The 22,687-nt window shown below is 44.2% G+C and overlaps 1 long non-coding RNA gene across 1 annotated transcript; it reads left to right on the forward strand.

Moving 5' to 3' along the window:
* The first annotated feature begins 14,123 nt into the window (after positions 1-14,123).
* LOC310657800 lies at positions 14,124-14,492 on the forward strand. Its single transcript, XR_014501949.1, has 2 exons — positions 14,124-14,179; positions 14,237-14,492. It is a non-coding gene; the product is annotated as an uncharacterized lncRNA (long non-coding RNA).
* The last annotated feature ends 8,195 nt before the right edge of the window (positions 14,493-22,687 follow it).

Raw genomic sequence — 22,687 nt, forward strand, 5'->3', positions numbered from 1 at the left:
TGCAAAAAGCCTTTTATGCTGGAATGTATCTACAGTGGTACCTCAGGTTACAGAAGCTTCAGGTTACAGACTCCGCTAACCCACAAATAGTACCTTGGGTTAAGAACTTTTCTTCAGGATGAGAACAGAAATCATGCGGCGGTGGCAGTGGCAGCGGGAGGCCCCATTAGCTAAAGTGGTACCTCAGGTTAAGAACAGTTTCAGGTTAAGAACAGGCCTCCAGAATGAATTAAGTTCTTTAACTCGAGGAAAGAACCCTGAGAGTCACCTACTTTAACCCACTATGGTGATCAAGGGTCTGGAAGTCAAGCCTTATGTATATTGGTTGAAGGAGCTGGATATGTTTAGCCTGAAAAGAAGAAGAAGAAGAAGAAGAAGAAGAAGAAGAAGAAGAAGAAGAAGAAGAAGAAGAAGAAGAGTAGTAGTAGTAGTAGTAGTAGTAGTTTGGATTTGATATCCCACTTTATCACTACCTGAAGGAGTCTCAAAGCGGCTAACATTCTCCTTTCCCTTCCTCCCCCACAACAAATACTCTGTGAGGTGAGTGGGGCTGAGAGACTTCAAAGAAGTGTGACTAGCCCAAGGCCACCCAGCAGCTGCATGTGGAGGAGCGGAGACGCGAACCCAGTTCACCAGATTACGAGTCAAGCGCTCTTAACCACTACACCACACTGGCTCTCAGAACAGAGAAGACCGAGAGGAGATTTAATAGCCATCTTCAAATATCTAGAGGGCTGGTACATGGAAGTTGGAGCAAGCATGTGTTCTCTTGCCCTGGAGGGTAGGACCCAAACCAATGGATCCAAATGACAAGAAAGGAGATTCTGGCTAAATATGAGGAAGAACCTTCTGGTGGTAAGAGCTGTTTGACAGTGGAACCGTCTCCTTGGGAGGTTGCGGACTCTCCTTCCTAGGAGGTTTCAAAGCAGAGGTTGGGTGGCCATCTGTCATGGATGCTTTAGCTGAGATTCCTGCATTTCAGGGGGATTGGACAAGATGATATTCTTGATCCCTTCCAACTCTATAATTCTATGATTCCATGAAATGCGGTAAAGATCCCCATTTAAAGCATCACTGGGGATTCTAGGCACGAGGGAGAAATTTGATTCAATGAACATCTTGGACCAGACACTGCCTCTCAGCCTAACCTACCTCACAGGGGTGTTGTGAGGATAAATAAAATGTTCACGAAGAGGAACCAGATAGCCCACCTTGAGTTCCCTGGAGAAAAGGGTGTGAGACAAATGCAATAAATAAATGAAATAAATAAGATTGAAAAGTGAATTTATCTAATTCACACCTTTCCTCTGAAAGCTGCAATGCATATTTTGTGTGCTATTTTCACGAATGCATGCAAGTTTATGCACACTTTAATACAACGTGTGCAGTTGTACACATTGCTGGGATGGAAAGCTTCTCTGCAAAATTCAGAGATGTGCAAATTTCGAAGGATGACTTTTGATATGCATATTCTTTCAGAAGGTGTGGGCTAGGTGGGTTCGGTTTTAAATGTGAGCTGGGCCAAAATTCTCTCCCATCTGTAGCCTGCAATTTAATTCATTGTTCAGTCTTAAGAGTTGCCTGTGGACTGAGATTTTCCCCACACTTGGACTCTCAGACAATGGCAAAGCAAGTCAAATGCTCCCTCTGCAGGAAATGGCAGGGCAATGAATTTCTTTCCTTTTTTAATGCTAGAAACCCACTTACTTTCTGCTTTGATGTGGCAAGTAACAGAAATACCCAGTTGCCGACTCTGGCTTTTTGATTTACTAAGTTATTTATTAGGGGCCATTTCATCTTCCTGCCTGCAACTCTAATGGACTTGCTGGAGAGCAGAGTTGTTTTGCAAAGGGTTTTGCTTACATCTAGTACAGAAGTGAGGAAGCAGTGGCGCTGTAGACCAGGGTTTCCTGAACTAGGGTCTCTAGCTCTTTTTGGACTACAACTCCCATCATCCCTAGCTAGCAGGACCAATGACCAGGGAGGATGGCAGTCCAAAAACAGCTGGAGACCCAAGTTCAGGAAACCCTGCTCTAGACATTGTTGGACTACACCTCCCATCAGCCTTAGCCACTAGCATCGTGAATGATGAGGCATAATGGGAATTGGAGGCTGGCAACATCTGGAGGGCCACATGTTCCCTATCCCTGATCTACTAACTCCACCACATACTATATAATCTTCCATGTATATGGGGTGCCCTATGACCCAATTCTCTTATATTCATTGAGTGCAGCCCATGACCCAATATGACCCAGTATCAGAAGCTGTATTCCTCTAAGTATCAGTTGAACTCATATCCTGCTTGTGGGCTCCTCATATGTCTGTCTGGCAACTGTGTTGACAGCATGCTGGATTAAATGCAAGGCTCTTCCTTTGTCCTTAAATTCCCCAGTAATTTTACAAGCAGAGCAGATACAGATGGACAGCAGAGCACGGCTGTATGGTGGCAGTGAGAGTGCTTGCAGTGGTGGCTGTTGTTGTTGTTGTTTAGTCATTTAGTCGTGTATGTCTCTTCGTGACCCCATGGACCAGAGCACGCCAGGCACTCCTGTCTTCCACTGCCTCCCACAGTTTGGTCAAACTCATGCTGGTAGCTTCGAGAACACTATCCAACCATCTTGTCCTCTGTCGTCTCCTTCTCCTTGTGCCCACCATCTTTCCCAAAATCAGGGTCTTTTCCAGGGAGTCTTCTCTTCTCATGAGGTGGCCAAAGTCTTGGAGCCTCAGCTTCAGGATCTGTCCTTCCAGTGAGCACTCAGGGCTGATTTCCTTCAGAATGGATAGGTTTGATCTTCTTGCAGCCCATGGGACTCTTAAGAGTCTCCTCCAGCACCATAATTCAAAAGCATCAATTCTTTGGCGATCAGCCTTCTTTATGGTCCAGCTTTATGGTCCACTTCCATACATCACTACTGGGAAAACCATAGCTTTTACTATACAGACCTTTGTTGGTAAGGTGATGTCTCTACTTTTTAAGATGCTGTCTAGGTTTGTCATTGCTTTTCTCCCAAGAAGCAGGCGTCTTTTAATTTCGTGGCTGCTGTCACCATCTGCAGTGATCATGGAGCCCAAGAAAGTAAAATCTCTCACTCCCTCCATTTCTTCCCCTTCTATTTGCCAGGAGGTGATGGGACCAGTGGCCATTATCTTTGTTTTTTTGATGTTAAGCTTCAGACCATATTTTGCGCTCTTCTCTTTCACCCTCAATAAAAGGTTCTTTAATTCCTCCTTACTTTCTGCCATCAAGGTTGTGTCATCTGCATATCTGAGGTTGTTGATATTTCTTCCGGCAATCTTAATTCCGGCTAGGGATTCATCCAGCCCAGCCTTTCGCATGATGAATTCTGCATATAAGTTAAATAAGCAGGGAAACAATATACAGCCTTGTCGTACTCCTTTCCCAATTTTGAACCAATCAGTTGTTCCATGTCCAGTTCTAACTGTAGCTTCTTGTCCCACATAGAGATTTCTCAGGAGTCAGATGAGGTGATCAGGCACTTCCATTTCTTTAAGAACTTGCCATAGTTTGCTGTGGTCGACACAGTCAAAGGCTTTTGCATAGTCAATGAAGCAGAAGTAGATGTCTTTCTGGAACTCTCTAGCTTTCTCCATAATCCAGTGCATGTTTGCAATTTGGTCTCTGGTTCCTCTGCCTCTTCTAAATCCAGCTTGCACTTCTGGGAGTTCTCGGTCCACATACTGCCTGAGCCTTCCTTGTAGAATTTTAAGCATAACCTTGCTAGTGTGTGAAATGAGTGCAATTGTGTGGTAGTTGGAGCATTCTTTGGCACTGCCCTTCTTTGGGATTGGGATGTAGACTGATCTTGCAGTGGTGGCTACCATCTTCATTTTCCCAGAATGCCTCTGGAGCATGTTACAGAGGATTTCTGGGAAAATAAAAAACATGGTGGCTGCTGCAGGCACTTTGCTAAGCACTTTTCTTATCAGCACTAGAGTAAGTGACGCCACCCAATTATTTGGGGCGGGGGGTTTAGGTGATGCCGGCAGTTGGCACCATTTGGAGTGGGCTCTCTGGGCCCCTGCATTTGCCCCAACATGTGAGGTGCCGATGTTGGTGCTGGATAGCCTCTTAATTCTCTCCTCCTTCAAATCTGTGTGCAAGAATAACACCAGGGACCCTCCTTTTTGGCAATTCTAGTCCAGTACTTTTGTCTCAATTTCTTTGCCTCAAATGAAATGTAACTCTTTCCACAAACTAAAAGCAGAAATTGTCATGGGGCATTAACTCTGGTGCTTTCAAAAGCTTACATTACACACTGAGCAAAATCAATTACGATTAAGCTCTATCGTAATTGAGGGAGTCTTGTATTTTTCATAATGATGATTCCTTACTTCTGCTTTATTTACGTTCAAAAGCAAAATGAGCACTTTCTTCCCCAATATATATTGGTTGTGCTTCTGCTAGGTGAGGGCCACAGAGCCTTGGGGTCAGAAGTGGGTCTCAGGTAGGGATGGGAGAATCTTTCAACTTCGGTTTCTCTCTTCCTCATTTTTCCAACCTCGAGTTCAGTTCTCCACATTGTCCACATCAGTTTCTGATTTTTTCAAAGTCCTCATGAAAAATTATCAGAATTTAATTGTGAACTTCTAATGTATACTTGCCGATCAGAAGGTGGGCGGTTCAAATCCCTGTGACGGGGTGAGGTCCCGTTGCTCGGTCCCTGCTCCTGCCAACCTAGCAGTTCGAAAGCACACCAAAAAGTGCAAGTAGATAAATAGGTACCGCTCTGGCGGGAAGGTAAACGGCGTTTCCATGCACTGCTCTGGTTCGCCAGAAGCGCCTTAGTCCTGCTGGCCACATGACCCGGAAGCTGTACGCCGGCTCCCTCGGCCAATAAAGCGAGATGAGCGCCACAACCCCAGAGTTGGCCACGACTGGACCTAATGGTCAGGGGTCCCTTTACCTAACCTAGCGACCATCACCATATTGAAGGAATTTATGCCTATGTGAGATACTTTAAAATGTGGCCTCAGCACCCTTCAGCAGGTATTCCACCACGTTGCTTAAAGGTGTGTTCCTGTAGCCTGTAGGAGTGCTCCCCTTCCCATCTGAACCGGATAGTGGCGGCTCAGACAACTTCAAATGATTGTAAAGTTTTAACAAGCTACAACTTCAACAAACACATACAAAAGAATAAGCAACACATACGAAAGCATTGGATTATAATGGCCTCTTCGCTTGGGGTGTCTGGAGAGGGGCAGTACTTCTGGTGGACAACATGTCTTGCTCCTTCTAAGGCGCTTTGTCCACCTTTGGTTCCCACCCTGCACTCAGCTCTCTCCTAGGAGCTGTCAGGGATTCTTTCGTTGTGTTGCCTGCCTTGGAGAGGGTTGGTCTAGATGACCCTTGGGGTCCCTTCCAACTCTACAATTAGAGGATTCTAGGAAAAGCTTCAACAGTCACACTGGGCGCTCCAGAGCAAAGCATCCCACAAAAATGGTGAAAAACAAACTTCACATTTCAAGAAATTTTAGTCGTGATAGAGCAGGGATGGGGGGGGGGGCATAGCTGGATAATTTCACCCACTGTGCTATCTTGCAATCTTCTTGTCCTCTAAATGCCTTCTCCAATTTGTCTCAGATCTCCCAGGAATTCCTCCCCACCCCCTTTATATAAGCACAGGCCTGCAAACCTTTAGGCACGCTGGCTTAGTGTTGTTGACACTGTGATTTGGCAGGGCCGGGGTGAAAGAAGTTAGGTTTCGTTGGAAAACAAATGGATATTTTTCTCAAACGTTTATTGTGCATGGCTTTGCGGGGGATAGCAACAGCATAAGTGGCACGATCTGGGTGCAGGGAACAAAGTTTGCTGAGAAATTGCCTCCATCATTTGCTAACGGTGGCTCCAGACTGTCAGTACATTCACACCTCGGGTTGAAGTTGCTTCAGGTTCAGCGTTTTCAGGTTGCACTCCACGGCGACCCGGAAGTAACGGAACACGTTACTTCTGGGTTTCGCCACTCGCGCATGCGCAGACGGTCAAAATGACGTCACGTGCATGCGCAGAAGCAGCGAATCGCATTCGCTTCAGGATGCGAATGGGGCTTCGGAATGGATCCTGTTCGTATCCAGAGGTACCACTGCATTTTGTGGGAGAGATTCAAGTGCATTCTGGGAAATTCTGGTTTGCACAATTGAAGTGGATTGAAGCACACAAAGAAAACCCCACATTTAAAAAGAATCAGACTTTGTAGAGCAATAGAAAAGTAAAGGGGGAATACATTCGCAAGTGTGACATGAAGAAATGATTAATAAGGCTTATAATCCACTTTTACAAAGAGGCAGACCTTTTGGGAAAGTAATGAGGAAGTTCACTGAAAAATACAGAGTGATTGAGGAGAAGACTTATAAATGGCCTGCAAACAAATCAGAACAAGTGCTCAATAAAGACCTGATATAATCTAACCTCCGTGGATACTGTGTGCAAGTAAATCAAGATTAATGCCCAATAAAAGTTTCTATTCTGCCAAGCAATCAAGAACAAATCTTTTCATAATAGTTAGTTGATGGTCTCTGATTTTAAATTTGATGCATTTCTATTATGTATACAGATATCATTGTAAACTGATTTGATGTTTTTAAACTATGGTGACAGCTGATTTTTAACAAATAAAAATAATAGGATGGCTGTATGAACCCTGAGCCAGGTCCCCCTCCTCAGCCCCACTCCCTTAACCCCATTTAAGAGAAGTCTCCTAATTAGAAAAACAGCAAACCAGGAATTTATCTCAAACAGCCAAAAAATAAAATAAATAAAAATCCATCAGCTCAGCACTTAACCTTGCCAACTCCTCTCATTAAAACGTGGCTTAGGATAGCACTTTCAGATAATCAGGTGCATCTGAAATGTCATTTGGAGAGAATGAAGAGCTTTTTCTGCAAATGCTGTAAATATATGGTTAATTACAAATTAATGAGTACTTCTTTTTCTTTTTTTGTGCTGATCAAAATAGCACTGAGATCACAGCCAAGGGTGTTGATGGATTAATTGGCTCTCACTGTTGTGCTTTTTTCACTGCGGACAAAATGTATCAAACTCCTGTTAAGGCAGCTGACAGCACAATCTTGTGCATGTCTATCTGCTGAGAAGTAAATCTCACTGTGTTAAATGGGAGTTGCTCATGTGTAAATGGGTATAGCAAGAGTGGCTCAAGGGCAATATCCACCCTTAAGCAAATTTCTCTCTCTCTCTCTCTCTCTCTCTCTCCCCCTCTCGCTCTGTGCGTGTGGTAATAATATACAGTGGACCCCCCAGATACAAATTAAATTTGTTCCGGGGGTCCGTCCACAACCCAAAAAGTCCGCAGGCAGAGGCACTGCTTCTGCGCACGTGCGCGGCATGATTGAGCGCTTCTGCGCACACGTGCGGCGCTTAGAACACGTCTGCGCATGCACGCACGGTGAAACCCGGAAGTATACACTTCCGGGTTTGCTGCGTTCATAACCCGAAAGTTATGTATCCAGAGTGGTACATAACTAGAGGGTCCACTGTATCACATCTCACTCGCTGGATCATCACCTTGTCATGGTGAGTGGGCTTGCACATTCCGATGACCCTTGTGAGCGAAGGCATCGGGAATCTCGTACTCCCAGCAGGGTCACCCAAGGCAGTAAGGTCAAAGGGGAAGAGCTAGACAAAGAATGATCCAAGAAGTCCTCAACGGTAGAAGAGGCGGATGATAACAAGCGGTATGTTACAATGGCTGTGAAGGAAGATGAAGGCTGCAGCAGATAAGAATCTACCGGTCATTGTGATACTCAGGCCATTGGAATAGAGCCTTACTGCGAAGACTGTGCGTTGGTCAGTGTGCACTGATCTACACACATAAAAGAAATCCACGCACAGGCGTCTTCCAAAAACCCATTCCAAACCCCCAAAGTCCCATGGCGATTGGCAAATGGTGGAAACCCTCACCATGATCAACTCCTGCCTGGAAACCTATGTCCCCACTGTGGAAGGACGTGTGGATCCAGAATTGGCTTCCACAGTCACTTACGAACCTGCTGTTAATACCGTGTTTATGGAAGACAATCTTACTCGACTACGAGTGATTGCCGAAGAAGAAGAAGAAGAACAAGAAGAAGAAGAAGAAGAAGAAGAAGAAAAAGAAAAAGAAGAAGAAGAAGAAGAAGAAGAAGAAGAAGAAGAAGAAGAAATCGCATGAAGCCTCTTGAACTATCACATCTATCCATAGCTGTCAACTTTTCCCTTTTCTTGTGAGGAATCCTATTCAAAATAAGGGAATTTCCCTTTAAAAAAGGGAAACATTGACAGCTATGCATCTATCACTCTGACCACATATACCAATGGTTCCATCCATCATTAGCATCTGGAGTTCCCCATGAGGAAATTTGGACCTTGATCTAAAAAGCTTTCCCCTCCCTTCCTCCCTCAACATCCTTAAAACCAGCCTGCCCCACAATAATCCTGCATATGCAGCACAAATTAACAAGGACCCGTGAGATCAAAAGATCTGAATTCTGAATCAGAAAAGTAGATCATTTTAATAGTACCTACAAAGCACTAAGGCTGTTTAAGCACTTCTTTTCACATGAGAGGGGAGAACCTGGAACATTTGGAAGGGGGGCGTTTTAAGTGAAATGTGGGATGGCCCATTCATTTCAGCTCCAGTTCAGGTGCTCTTTCTAAGCAACTAGGGAGCAATCCATTTCCATTGTCTTTCGAAAGCTTTGTTCCTGCTTTTAAAACTGGTGGTTTTCTCTACACCTCCTGATGAACGGAGGCTTCCTGCTGTCTGAGGGACTTGGCAAATGAATTAATCCTGTTTGTGCTGGTAAGTCAATTAAACTTGTCTTGGCCGAAAAAAGCCCCTGGTGAAATAAAGCTCCGGTGTAGAGTACTGGAAAGTGTAGTTTAGAAGAAAATGCTTGGCTTCAAAGCTCAGCCATCATGTGAAAATTCATGTGTATAGGTATGTACTAGGGATTCCGGCATAACAATTGAGCTATTTTTATGGATAACAGGCAAAGGGACACTGCCATACATCCAAATTTCCCCAGATATTTTAAACGATTTATGCCCAGGTGCTGCTGCCATCCGGGAAATTCCAGACATATGGCAACCCTAGACTCCCCACATTTTACAACTAACTCAAACCCCTACATCTCCTTCCATCCACAGCCAACCCAACAGCTCCTCCTGTCCACCTGTCAATCACCTGACATCACAGTGACACCAGACAATGCTTCCCTTTGAAGCCCCAATTGTTGGGACTTCAGAGTGAACCGTGGGGTTTTCAAACTGCCATTGAAAAGCATCCTTTCCAGAGGATACCTAAAAAGAGCTTTCAAAGATCAGTGGGAATTTGAAGGAGATGGCAGGGGTTGGATGCGAGCTTCTATCCACCCATCAGCTTGCCAACCGCACCTGTAATAAGGTTTAATAGAGGGGAGCGCTTCACAGAACAGCTTGCCTCTCTCCATTGCAGGCATTTTTAAGGGTGGGGCAGGCTCTTCTCCTGGCGGCTTGCTAACCCAGAGGGTGAAAGCCCCCCCCCCATCCTTCCATTAAACCTCACTGTGGGTATGTTTGATGGATAGGGGCAGGTGCTTCACACCTCCTGTTCCCCAGTCTGTTGAACAGCTTGCCAGGACGGTTCCACATGCTGCGAATAGACGGCTACACTAAATACAGAGTGTGACGACATCTTACATTCCTATGCATATAGGAGGAAACACTTCTCCCATCGCTAATGGGATTTCTGTCAGGAGCTTGTCCTACACTCGAGTAGGACCCTGGCAGAGACACATGCCCGACTGGCATGTTCCCTCTATCCTGGCCAATTGTCCGGGAGCTTCAAAAGCTTTCTTCTGCCCGAACATCACAGCGACCGATACCAACCAACACCGGCACACTTAGGGATCTGCAGAGTCTGTGCAGTTCACATGACAGAGCTCAGCAACTCAGCATTTTGGCTAATCTACTTTATTTACATATAAACACACATGGAACACTGCAACATGGCTTCCTCCCTCTCTAGCATCAGACAGCAAAGAGAAAAAAACAAAGGACAATAGTCCCACTTCATGGAACACAGTAACACAAACATCCTGTCTCCGTCACTTCCCACTCTGTGGAGTCAAAACATATACCGTCATGTGAAAGACAACAATCCCATGACTGCAATCATGGAGCAGGAATTCTAACAGTTTCTACCTCCACTTTTGAATGATTCCATATTCTAGCATCCTCTGGGGACCAGGAAGTGGTGGCTTTTTGTGATGCTCATTTCTGTACCCCACTGGCACCCCCTGAATTATTGTGCACATGGGTAGGCAGATGTTACATTCATGGAATGCCACTTGTGAATAACTATGAGCGTACAGTGCAAGTATTTGTGTACAGGGGTACACTAACTGTACATGTGTTTGATGTAATGTGTGAAACAGTCTACTGCCGTTGCAGCTGCCAGCATTTTCTTCACATTTTGAGAGGGGGGAAAGAGCAGAGAAGTCCCACTCTGATAAAAAAATATAATCGATAGTACTAGGCAAAAAATCCAACAGCTCTCTGCTAAAATCCAACCACTCAATATAATGTTCCCCTTAAGAAGACTTTAAGATAGCTGCAAGTCAATAAAGAGTGTGTATTCTCTGGTCTAGTCTAAGGCGGGCTGCAAGAAACCTTAGTCCTCAGTATCCTTTTATTCCAAAGGGCAGTATGACATGGCATGAATAGAATGTAATGAGTTGGAACAATTTGCCAGAGGAAATTCTAGTGGTCCATGAGGAAGACTGAAGATTGGAGCTCTCTTTAGCTCAGCGAAAAGTTCTCTGTTGGTTGGAGTCAGTGAGCTTTGATGGGGGAACGAGGTTTGGACACCCCACCCCACAAGCCAACTGCAGCAAAACTAAAAGCATTTTCTGTTTGTTGTTCAAGTCTATGGCACTAATTGTAGCTCTGGCAGAACTGCAAAACACACACACACAAACCAAAAACCTGGAAGCTGCTTTTGAAGGTTTGGGGATATTTTGCAGTCCTCAACTTGTTAGGATATTTCCGTTCCACCTTAAATGGGAGCAGGCTTTCTGAGTCACAGAGTCTGCGTATTTCCTGTTCACAGGAAGTTTATGTTGTGTCTTTGCTTTCGTTTCTCTCTCTGTGCCGTGAACACTGAAGCAGGCAGTCATGTTTTTCTTTGTTCTGACCAACACTGAATAAACTTGTAAATAATACTCTCCTGAGTGCATCTTTCGCTGTGCATTATCTGCTGATAGAGCGTGCATCAGCTCTGGAATGTGGCAAGCTATTTCTGGAGCTCATGTCGCTAATTGCTGATACTGCGTGTCTACGAGAGATCGATGGACGTCCGGAGACGACGTGGAGTCATGATGGACTTTGTCTCCCTGGCAGTATCCCAACAAACTAACCAAGAGAAATCTTAGTACAGGATGAGCTCCTCTACAGTGTTGCAATTCATGTGATTATATGTGGGGTTTGGGGGTGGCTCTTTTAAGGTCACATGACCTGTGGGAGGGCTCACAGAGAATATATAAAGGGAGTCTGCATAATCACTATCAGTTGGGCATCATTCACTTGTTTGCACCCAAGGTCAAGAAACTTCCCTAAGGGGAAGCAGGAAGAGTGAGGGATGCTCACAATTTTGTGGAGCAGGCAACTTCAGGCCTGGATCCAAAATATGGCCCTCCAGATCTCACTGCCTGGATGTTAGGATTCTCCCCAAACCACACCCTTCACTTCCCCTCTGCTAGTGTTTTTAACTGGCTGGAATGTATCTCTGAATTGGGCGGGGGGGGGACCCTTTTGCATGCTCAGGTGGAAAGATGTCTTTAACAGGGATGTAGTAAAGCATTGTCTTCTGTTCTATACCGTATTTGTTGCATGTAACACTGTATCCATTCTGCTGAATATCATCTTCTGCAAAACAAAAAAACAAAAAAACACCACAACCCACACCTACATTAGCCATCTCACTGCCCTCTGTTGCAAAATTACATAAGTGACATGATTTGCATAATTAATTACATATTTTAGCCATTGTGGCTTGTAGCCATTGGTAGCCTTAACCTCCATGAATAACAACAACAACAACAACAACAACAACAACAACAACAACAACAGTTTCAGGTCAGGTAAGATGATTAGGAATGGTTTCTGAACTTTTGGATATTCCTCCCATTTAGCTTATGGAGTTCAAATCTCCTTTTCTGCTCCCCCCGCTCCATAATTCCAGCTCCTTCTTTGCTGAGTTGTCACCAAATTTTTCCTGAAGTGAAATTTCAAGGCATATTTGGAGGTTCCTATTCAAGCCAAAAAAAATATTATTATTCTACAAAAAAAGCAAAGAGAACTTTGATAGGACGAGCCAAGCGAAAAGGAGGAGAGTTCCAAAATGCTATCAACTCAAAATTAATACCCATTGAAATGCCAGGGCAGGCATCTGCTATCAATGCATAACAAAGAGGGACTGCCAGCTTTGTTGACATGCAAGTGCAAATAGTGGTCTGAAGCTGACTGGCAAGAATTGCATTTCCTTGGCAAATGACTGCACTGTGTACACATGATTAAGCTTCCAGCTTGAAATAATAAACCACGCTGAGTGGACATTTTTATTATTGCCCAAATCAGGGATTAATAGATTCCGAATGAAGTTGTAGCTAAATGCAAATGGCTTGGGGTCAGGAGATTGAAGGGTTGAAAGCTTCAGGGATTTCGCCAGCGAATTTTGCTGAAGCAAAGGTAATTTTTTTGCAAGTCAAGAGTGTGTACAAAAGAGCACAAACACAGCCAATTTATACTACATGAATAAATTCAGTCCACATTCCTCATGCATAGATTTTTTTAATGCTTTATTTGCCATAATTGCATCTATACATCCAAGGCATATCATTTTCTATATATCAAAATTATCAAAATAAAACTCAAACAGAGAAATGTGAGGCTTCAAATCATAAGTTTGGTACATAGTTTGACTTCCCATCCTTTCACTCTAATAAACCTGTTGCCTTAAGTTATCAACGTATTAATAATAAACTAATAATATACATCTGTGTAAACAGATCTTATTCTTACCCTTATATCCTTAATTATTTACAGAGCTTACTCAAACGCTGTAACCGAATTCAAATTGCAAAACTTATTTTTTTAGAGGTCCCCAATAATCGTCATGCATAGAAATGCATTTTCGAATTCTAGAAATACCACCAAGGGCAATTGAAGTATGTGACTGGGCTATAGCTCAATCCATTGCTCGCCATGCCATCACCTGTCCAGTTTTCTGTTCCTCTGTTATGTTGCCCTGACTAGAATGCTAGTTATATTCAGTAGTTTTGCATTTTCAGACCTTGCTAGTAACTGTAGGCTCATGACAACCATTGGCGCATTCTGTGTCAGATGCCTTGGTCCTTCAAGCTCAGTCTACGCGGACCGGGTGGTGCTGTGGTCTAAACCACTGAGCCTCTTGGGCTTGCTGATCAGAAGGTTGGTGGTTTGAATCTGCACAATGGAGTGAGCTCCTGTTGCTCTGTCCCAGCTCCTGCCAACCTAGCAGTTTCAAAGCACACCAGTGCAAATAGATAAATAGGTACCGCTGCAGCGGGAAGGTAAACGGTGTTTCCGTGTGCTGCTCTGGTTTCTGTCATGGTGTTCAGTTGCACAAGAAGCGGTTTAGTCATGCTGGCCACATGACCCGGAAAGCTGTCTGTGGTCAAACGCCGGCTCCCTCGGCCTGAAAGCGAGATGAGCGCTGCAACCTCATTGTCACCTTTGACTGGACTTAACCATCCAGTGGTCCTTTACCTTTACTTTTACCTACGCAGATTGGGAGCACACTGGCTCCCTGCACCTTCAGATAGGGGGCATTCCTCACCCTAGTTGGAGAAGACGGGGACTGAACCTGGGACCTTCTGCAAACAAAGTGTCTGCTCCGTCACTGAGCTACAGCCCCCAGAAATATCAAACTTATTTAAAATCAGATCATTGATCCACCTAGTTCAATACATGCTCTCCATTTGAAGGACAGGTGTACACTCCCTGGTCACTCCCAGGTTGTATGTGTCCAAGTGTGGTAGCTGCTTCTCACTGTAATCGGTACAAACCATGTGTGACGTTAACATAGAGTGCTGAAGGTGAAATAGTTAAACAGGTTATCCAATCAGAACCCAGAGGGGTGGAGTCAGAGGGACTATAAAACCAGCTCTGGGAGGGGCGAAGGGAGGAGTTCGTTGGGAGGTTGGTTGGAGTGGGAGTGAATTGGGATAGAGTCTGTGGGTAGGTTGAGTTGGCGTAGCGAAATAAGCTGAGGCAGGAACAGTTAGGAGCTAGGAAGACAAGTAAATATCTGAGAGGTGGTTTAGTGAGTGAGAGCAGGTAGCAGAAGTTATAGGTCTGGATAGGCACCCCATGATTGTAATTGACCGATACCGTTTATGAAACCACACGCTTGTTAAACTGCAATAAATAAACAGAAGTTTATGTTCCAATTTAACCCTGACTGGACTCAGTGTTGTCCCAGGTAGGGCCTGGGTGGTGGCAGCGAGAAATAAAGTGGTGGCACAGGGATCAATAGATGGTGAAATGTCCGGGGGCCCTGTGTGATCGCCACACCATGCAACGGCCACCTCACCACATCCTAGATGCAAGGAAGCAAAGGATAACATCATGTCCCATCTGCAACCAGCCATGCCTCCAGGGAGAGGTTAATCCCCTTAATTTGAGCGTCACTGACCTCTGACAAAAACAACCATGGAGTTGTGGTGATTTTAACAGTGCCTCTGTAAATCCAAATTTGGTAGGAAGAGAATCTCCAGGTGGAGGGGGAGAAATCTTCTCCCTGACTCTGTCATCATAGCTGACTTGGCTGCAGATTAGATAAACTAACTTTGACAACATATTATTGTTTTCAGCTCTTGGCTGAAGACGTGTTTATTTGCTCTCCCGCTGCTCTTGTGAGAATCACAATCTGCTTTCAATAGCATCCTTTGTGCGGTGCCTTTTTGCTACCCTATTTTATTTTAAATAGATTGCTAAGGAGAAAGAGAGCCTTGTGCCATGTGCTCCATTATCTCCGCACATAAATCAAAATAAACAACAATGGTGAATTAATTCAGCCACATGAGGCCTTTCAGTTCAAAGCGGGGATAGGAGGTTGGGGTGTATAGGAATGTTAGCCAGGAATCTTGAAGGCTTCTTTGCACAAGCAGCTCAGTTTGCGTTGATCTCAGAAAAGAGCCAACCTAGGCTGTCTGCTAATTGTTTTGGCCCAGAGTAAGGATGGGGAATAAATACAATTCAGCTTGCACTTAAAGGCAAATCTATCGAATTCACATTTTCTGAAACAATAGGTGAAGCAAAACGTAAGTTATCCTTTCAAATTTACGCTTTTCCACATTTTGCAATGCAGTTCTCCAGCCAACTAATCTGTGCATAGATTAGCATAAAGGGTGCATATAAATCAATACCATAGTCAAAATAATATACAAAATGCATTATGTACTGCAAAAGTGCAAATGCAAAAGTACATATCAGGAGAAATTCACACCCAGTGCTGATGAGAGTTCATGAGGTTTTTTTGTTTGTTTGTTTTTAGTAAGCAGACATGCAGAGAGCAGAATTTAAGATTGGGAAGATGAGAAACTGAAATTTATAGATATGCCCACCCTAGCTCAGAGTAAGGCAATTGCGACACAGAACTCCTGAGGTTCCAAAAGCAAGCAGGGTGTGTAGTGGAGTGGCCGAAACCATGTTAGATGCTACTCATGTCCTGACAATTGCTCCTGTACAAACATGATGATAATGAACCCTGGTTCCAACACAGGGATGCGAAACCTTGTCAATCAGGACCACTGCTTAATTTGGGGGCTCCTGCTTAATTCCTAAAAGGTGCCAGGTGCTACCATAGATACAAAAGGCTTCCTGCTACAGACAAGTTGAAAGTTGACAGAAATTGGGGGGAGGGAAGAGGGAGTGTGCTTATTTCCACATTCGCCCACCCACCCACTCACGAGTTAGTTAGTACTTTAACCTAGCATCAGAGGAAGGCTAGAATTTCTTCAGGTTTCACATGATGGGAGTGACTACGGATGCATGAAGGCATCGTTTTCCCTTCCACTTTGCATTCATCGCATGCAGCACTGTTTCCATTCCACTGCAGTTTGTCTTCTGCCAAAACATATATTATTCATCTCCCATAAATTCCATTGTCGTTATGTTATTTCTCTCCACTCATTTCAGTGTAAAGCAAATGCAAATGGAAAAGTGGGAGACCATAATCAATAACACCTTGTTTGTGAATGGAGAGCATCAATAACAGTGCATAAGTAGAGATGAGCCATTTTTGCTCCCATTTCCATTTCCGTTGGAATTTTCTGACACTTACTTATTTAAAGATGTGGTAAGACAGTTCCATTGTATTTTGGGGGGGCACTTCTTATTCTGCTGGGGGGGACTGGCCTTCTGCTCCCAAGGCCCAACCTGATGGAACCACTATTCTAAATGACATATGAGAAGGGGTGGGCTTTGTCTTAAATTGTGAGCTGATGGGGCTTGTGGATTTCAGAAAAGCTTCCCCCTACTCTTTTCTTCCTACAATTCAACCACAGATCTACTATGGAAATTTCATAGAAGTCTCATATGCAGTTTTGTGACTTTTTTGTATGTCTGCTGACATTGCCTAAACGAAGCCCTCTGTCAACGCTACACGAACCAATTTTAGAGTCCTTGCAACTTAGCCAAAGAAACAGAATACTTTACTGCATTTTCTGCCCGTAATTCAGACCCTTTTATAGGTTTCAGCAGGATGATTGGTATACCAGTAAATTCACAAAGGCGAAGCATCCGGAAATTTTAATAAGCTGCACCCCAAGCATCTGATACCATAAATTCTTTTTATTTATAAAAGCCCTAGAATTAGTAAATGCTTTCTGGCTATGAGTCACATTCATTTCCCTTTCACTGGCAGGATGACATCAATTCTGTAGCACATATTACATTTACTAGCACGCAAGTCTCATATATATATATATATATATATCCTGTAGATATTTTTTAAATCTTTTACCCAATTGTTTGAATCTGATAATATTATGAACTTTCGGAATGTACAAAGCAATAAGAACCCAAGGCTTTGGTTAACCACTGCATTGACTGAAAGGTTGTTGGAAGACTGCGATGAAGTCATCAGCTGGATGAAGCTGTCGAAAGAGATTCCAAAATCAATGGGGAAGTGGGAAAAGAGAAAGTTCATTGGCACTGAAAAGGGGGAATGGAAATCCATGATTATGTATAAGCTAAGAAATCAATTGAATGCCATGGAAGGACAAATTACATTGCCCAATATCTCAAAACGATACAAGGTCAGCATGGAGCCCCAAATATAGTTTCATCAGTCATCGGGGGGGGGGGCAATATGGGCTTCTAAAGGCTGAGATTAATTTAAGTGTACTCCCACAGTATGTTATTGTTCCATCAGGATTGCAGTCCATCCTGAAAAGGCAGTTTACCTAATTCCCAAGCATTAGAACTGCCTATCCACAGGACCTCCACCCAGTCCATCCCTGCCTCTAGACACCAGTCCAACACTTCTGATTCAATGAATTGGAAAGGCAGAGCTGGGTATCACCAGCATCATGATGACACTGTACTCCCAATCCTCTGATGATACCTTCCAGTGACTTCATATAGATGATAAACAACATGGAGACAGGATGGAGGCCTGTGAAACCACATTGCATAAATGTCATATGGCCAAGGAGAAGTCCCCCTTTGCCACCTTCTGGAAATAGCCCTGCACATAGGAGTGGAGCCCCCATTTCAAAGCACCTTCAACCCCCAGTCCACAGAGGCAAGTCAAAGAGATACCATCTTCAATGGTTTCAGAAGCCACTGAGAGATCTAAGAGGGCAGGTCATCAATCAGGATGACTAAGGTCATTTCAGTGCCCAAACAGGTTGAAATGGTTCTAGATCAGGTTCAGGAAACCTTTGGCCTTCTAGAGATTGCTGAACTACAAATCCCATCATCCCTGCCATGCTTCCTGGGGATGATAGGAGTTGTATTTCAGTAACATCTGGAGGACCAAAGTTTCCCCACACCTGGTCAAGGTAATACACTTCTTCCAAGTATGCTGCCCTGAACCCACAATCAGCTTCTCAAGCACTTCTACCTTAAGACATTGCAGATGATGGTATTCCTTGCATCTTGTGTCAAGATGTATTGCAGTGTTATGGATAGAGGATTTCATTTGGCACACACTTTTAAGAAAAGCAACTCAGTACAAAACTCCCAGATGAATCTATAGATTGGAACCCAAATATTGTTCCGTGAATCTGGAACAGACATAATAATAATAATAATAATAATAATGTATTTATTTATTTATTTTAACCCCACCCTCCCCAGCTGGAGCCAGGCTCAGATAACATCATGGAGTTTCAAACTGGGAAACACGGGATATGCATTAGGAATCATGGAGTTTCAAACTGGGAAACACGGGATATGCATTAGGAAATCAAGTTTCTTATTAATGACAGAGATCATAAGTATTTTTAAGGGGCAAATCTATGGTGAAGAATCCAAAGAAGTAGACTGACACTTAGATAGGCTTCTAAGCAGCAACATTCCCTGGTTTTCTTTCTCTCACACCTTCCCAAAGAGGAGGTCAGAACTTTCCCACATTCACTCCACTTAAGTACCGGCAGTCAGCAGAGAATTCCCAGGAGATCCCTGAAGGCACAGAGGATTTGCATGTGGATGGTTTCCAAAGATGAGTTCCAAAGAGTGGAAGTTAAGCAAGACTTGAAAACTCCCAGCTTGGGCTCCTGAAATCTAGGACGAAGACGACATCCTGGGAAGGGATGTTTGCTGTTGCTGCATTTGGCAGCAATCAGCTTCCAGTCACCACTGCTACAAGACTTGAGTCAAACTCCAGCCACCTGCGTCAGCCACCAACAGTCTTCTTCCTTTGTTGTCAGGCAACACAGGGCTTAAACCAGAAATCCTGAAGGAGAAGTGTGAGTTCCTTTCTCAATGCACCATTTTGAAAATTCATAGAATCCTAAAGTGGTCATGCCTGATGACACCCCCCCCCCCCCCCGTTTTCCCTTCCCTTGTTCTGTCATATCCCTTTGTCCAAAGCCTGCTACTCTGGTTTTAATCATTCACCTGCCCACAGGAGTGGATTTGCCTGTTTCAATCCCATGCCAGCTGCAGCAGCGTCCAATCATAAATCCATTCCACATTGTGTTCTGCAAATTTTTTGTGCGTGTAAAACCTGTCCCCCAATTGCAGTTAAACTGGATGATCCCCTAATATTGTGGGAGAGAGACAGTTTAGCACTAGGGCATCCACTTTTCATGCAGTAAGTTCTTGGTTCAATCCCTGGCATCTCCAAGCAGGGCTAGGAATGACCCTTATCTGGAAACTCAGAGAACCACAGAACTGTCTGATGGGGCTCGTTCACACCCCCATTTGCCCCACTATTTTCCCCTGGAAAAACCTGCTATTTACCGCTGAAATGGATCAAATGGTTTTCCACACATTGCTGTTCATTCTGATTCAGTCGTAAAGAATGTTTTCCAGGGAAAGCTGTGGGACAAATGCAAAACCGCTGGACTCACGCCTAGAAAGTATGGAACAAGTGGGAAACTGCTCAGATATGTGTTTTCTAGACAAGCCCTTAGTCTAGGCAATACTGAGCTACAGTGGTACCTCAGGTTACATACGCTTCAGGTTACAGACTCCACTAACCCAGAAATAGTACCTCGGGTTAAGAACTTTGCTTCAGGATGAGAACAGAAATCGTGCGGCGGTGGCGCAGCGGCAGCAAGAGGCCCCATTAGCTAAAGTGGTGCTTCAGGTTAAGAACAGTTTCAGGTTAAGAACAGACCTCCAGAATGAATTAAGTTCTTAACCCAAGGTACCATGGATTCATATGTGCCAACTACTAGGGGCCGAGGTCCCTTCAGCCCCCCAATAAAATATTGCAGGGGGCTGGGTCCCCCCAAAGTTGATGGGCATTGCTATCCAAATATTGTGTGCAAGTGCCACATCATGTGAATGGTTATAGCCATCTTCAAAAAACTCACGGGCTGTCACATGGAATAGAGAACAAGCTTGTTTTCTCCTGCTCTAGAGGGTAGGACTTGAACCGATGACTTCAAGTTACAAGGAAGGAGATTCCGACTCAACATCAGAAAGAACTTGCTGACAGTAAGAGCTGTTCAGCAGTGGAATGGTCTCCCTCGGGTGATTGTGGACTCTCCTTCCTTGGGGGTTTATAAGCAAAGGTTGGGTGGCCATTCCTGTCTGCCCATGAACTTGCAAAGACTTGGCCCTATCCATCTTTGTCACCTAACTCCTGGATCCTTGCAAAGGCTTGGAGATGGGAGCATCTGATGCTAGCCAGCCATCGCCTGTGATATTCTCAACTTGATTTTTGTATCTACTCTATGCAGAGGCTAAAAAAGATATCAGTAAACTCAATCGACTCCTCTCCCGCTTTCTCTTTTTGGCACCACTTTTAGTAACTGACCTTATAAACCTTGGGGGTTTATAAGCAAAGGTTGGGTGGCCATCTGTCATGGATGCTTTAGCTGAGATTCCTGGTTGGACTAGATGACCCTTAGGGTCCTTTCCAACACTACAATTCTCTGATTCTCTGATGCTTTAGCAGAGTTTCCTGCATTGCAGGAGGTTGGACTAGATGACCCTTGGAATCCCTTCCAACTTTGCAATTCTATGAATCTATGTGGGGTGGGGCTTACCTCGGAGCATCTTCCACCCCCATCGTTCTGCCCAGACACTGAAGTTCAGCACCGAGGGCCTTCTGGCGGTTCCCTCACTGAGAGAAGCCAAGTTACAGGGAACCAGGCAGAGGGCCTTCTCAGTAGTGGCACCCGCCCTGTGTAACACTCCCACCAGATGTCAAAGAACAACTACCAGACTTTCAGAAGACATCTGAAGGCAGCCCTGTTTAGGGAAGCTTTTAACAGACCACTGCATTTTAATACTTTGTTGGAAGCCGCCCAGAGTGGCTGGGGAAACCCAGCCAGACGGGTGGGGTATAAATAATAAATTCTATTCTATTCTATTCTATTCTATTCTACTCTGCCCCCTCCCCAATATTTTATTCAAGTTGGCCCCCCTGCATGGATCAGTGATCTAATAAGTCAGCTTCATTTGTTCCTAATATATGCATTATTAAGGCACTTCCTTATAAAATAGTTTGTTTCTCTCTAAAATATTAAGTTTGAGAAGTGTGCAATCCACTTGATAAGCACTATCTTATCTGTGTATATGTATCTGGGGCCTGCAGATTAGGCCAGTTTCCCTTTAAAATGTGGGCAAAATTGCCCTCCATCCCTGTCTGCCCATGAACTTGCAAAGACTTGGCCCTATCCATCTTTTTCACCTAACTCCTGGATCCTTGCAAAGGCTTGGAGATGGGAGCATCTGATGCTAGCCAGCCATTGCCTGTGATATTCTCAACTTGATTTTTGTATCTACTCTATGCAGAGGCTAACAAAGATATCAATAAACTCAATCGACTCCTCTCTCGCTTTCTCTTTTTGGCACCACTTTTAGTAACTGACCTTTCAGCCATCCAGGATAATCAGTTCTGCAGTGCGATTGTGCAAAAGTGATTTTTCCCCCCTTGCTTGAAACTTGCTCCCTGTTAAATGTCATCACGCGTCCTTGAATTATGGAGAATGCTAAACAGTATCCACTAAAAGCACATGCAGAATGGAACGTGTCTTGTTATATTTAGGTAGTTAATGGAAGGAGGGAACGATAAGGACTTACAGTCCAATTTAGAGCAATTTAAATTAATCCCCCACCCCATGAACTAATATTAACTTGGAAGTGGTTTTAATTCCCTTGAAGCAATTAAAATACTGGATGCGGGAGTCATAAAAATGCATGGTTCAAAATAATTCCTCGTTGCTTCTGGAGAGATGAAAACAAAGTTATCAACCCTCAGATTCCTTCTCTCCACCCCCCACCCCCCGTACCAAATGTTAGCAGTTAGGTGTGTACCACAAACCACAAAGGATGCTGTGTAGTGGAGACTATTGCACTAGGGCTATTGGGACACAGCCCTCCAAATGAGAATATCACACAAATTTTTTAAAGCTGTCCACCCCCCCCCCTAAAAAAAGAAGAAATCTCAAAGCCTCAACTCTTTTCTGATGCACAGACCTTTTCTACTCCCATTTGAGCTCCAGCATACATTTGAGTCCGTCTTCTGTTCCCTCATATCTCTGCAACTCTCAGCCAATCCTAATATAAAAGTGCCTGGGGAAACCCAGCCAGGTGGACTGGGTTATAGCAATTGCAAAGAGATCCCTCCCATGTGTCTCTAGACAGGAAGCCCATGTAAAATATGAATGTAAGGATGACTGCCAATTTTTCAGCTCCAGATGTGCAGGTTCCCACTCCCTCCTGTTGCAGTGAGGGTAATCCAGGGAGATTATATTGCCTGGGGAGGACTGAGGTACTTCCCGTGCTATCAGAACCATACATCTGTTCTGAGCATGCTCAGAGCTGTTTCCTTGAAGGCCGCACCCACAGAGCATATTTTGTTCAAGGAAACGTGATGCAATAATGTTTGTCTAGAAAACACAGTAGGTGGGGGAGCCCTCTGGCATCATAAGAGGAGAGTTACAGTGCAATTATATGCATGTC

Source organism: Podarcis tiliguerta (assembly GCF_965153285.1).
Source record: "Podarcis tiliguerta genome assembly, chromosome: 9".
Taxonomy (NCBI): Eukaryota; Metazoa; Chordata; class Lepidosauria; order Squamata; family Lacertidae; genus Podarcis; species Podarcis tiliguerta.